The sequence below is a fragment of the Sinocyclocheilus grahami genome, unplaced genomic scaffold (genome assembly GCF_001515645.1).
Source record: "Sinocyclocheilus grahami isolate Dianchi unplaced genomic scaffold, SAMN03320097.WGS_v1.1 scaffold17914.1, whole genome shotgun sequence".
Classification (NCBI taxonomy): domain Eukaryota; kingdom Metazoa; phylum Chordata; class Actinopteri; order Cypriniformes; family Cyprinidae; genus Sinocyclocheilus; species Sinocyclocheilus grahami.
In genome coordinates this window covers 1,705-3,124 of record NW_015516854.1, presented here as the reverse complement: position 1 = coordinate 3,124, position 1,420 = coordinate 1,705, and the positions used below count along the sequence as shown (strand labels likewise).

Genomic DNA, 1,420 nt, shown 5'->3' with positions numbered 1-1,420 from the left:
TTTAGAGTGTATTTACTCAGAAGTATTTGCAAGTGTTGTATTACCTCATTACAAAAACTACAAACAACTGTTTGTCACATGTTGATAAGCTTTAACACATTTCAGCAGTAAACAGAATAGAAGAGTGAGAGAACGGACAACATTGATCATTCTGACTGAAACTGTGACCCACAGACAGTGACTGAAGTCCAACCTGGATATAATTCAGAAGAGTCCTCTATGTTGTGTTCTTTTATATTCATGGGACATGCCTGCCAATGTGTTGTCGTTTTTACGCTCAGGCTTGAGTTCAACAGGTGGTGTATCCACTTTTAGAAGCACGCTGCTGGCACTCGTGCGCTTTTCTAATGGTCTATGAAGAAAGTCGCATGATCGCATGATAGGATTCAGAAACGTAACATATTTGTTGGTGATGACAGGTAGGTACATGTTCTTTTACTTACTGATTTGAATAAACACACTAGACATGGAATGGTCAAACAAACTCTTTGGGTTAATCCTTAAGAGTTACCTCTGTGGGGGAGTGCCTGGAGTAGGCTATTTGATGATTTGTTTTCCCATTACAGTTACGTCTGCTCGTGCGCGTGTAACTTTCGAAAAATTAAAAACTAATGAAGGGAGTGCACTGTACCGTCTTTTTGGAGATCTGGTATTAGACCTACCTCCAGGATGAACAGTAGTTAAAACTTGTGTTTTCAGGTAAAAAGCATGGGTAAAAGTGCTTCTTTTTCGAGAGAAGCATTGAATGCACACAACATGGGAAGCATATCTTGTCAAAATAGACTTTTTCCATTGTGCATTTTGTGAGTTTTCCATTTTTTTCTGTTCTAGACACCTGTTTTCCTTGGATAAATTTAGGCTAAATATAGGTGAGGCCTCCTCCTTATCTTGCACACTTCAGTAAGATCTAAATTTGCCCCACCATCATGAATAGGTCACATCAAACTATAAAATACTGTACCGTATATGCATTAAACAGGGTTTTTTTACTGACATGCAGTTGATTTATACATGGAGGTTGTATAAAACAATTTTACATTTTTGTGTGTACTGTTTTTTTTATGAGTCTAATATAATAATAATATAATATTAAGATCTTTTTTTTTTTTTAAATAAGATCACAATGGCTGTGTTCAAGCAGCAGCAGGTCGAGACTTTCTATGAGATTGGAGAGGAAGTTGGGAGGTAAAAATTTGTTTACTTGGTGGTTTATCATATGCTTGCTGATTGTTTCAAAACATAATGACACACATTACACAGCTGCATTCATATAGGTGGTATATAGGGGGGGCATTGGGTCATTCACCTGACTCCAAATCTTTTATCCCAGCACAATTCCAGTGTGAAAACATCAACATTTTAATTGGGTCCCTGGTATGAACTAAATATAACAACAATCTGTGGTGTACAACTGAAAAAA

The 1,420-nt window shown here is 36.9% G+C and overlaps 1 long non-coding RNA gene across 1 annotated transcript; it reads left to right on the top strand.

Annotated features, from left to right (window-relative positions):
- The first annotated feature begins 231 nt into the window (after nucleotides 1-231).
- Nucleotides 232-1,185, top strand: LOC107579522 (uncharacterized). Its single transcript, XR_001608486.1, has 3 exons — nucleotides 232-419; nucleotides 832-869; nucleotides 1,118-1,185. It is a non-coding gene; the product is annotated as an uncharacterized lncRNA (long non-coding RNA).
- Nucleotides 1,186-1,420: the final 235 nt, after the last annotated feature.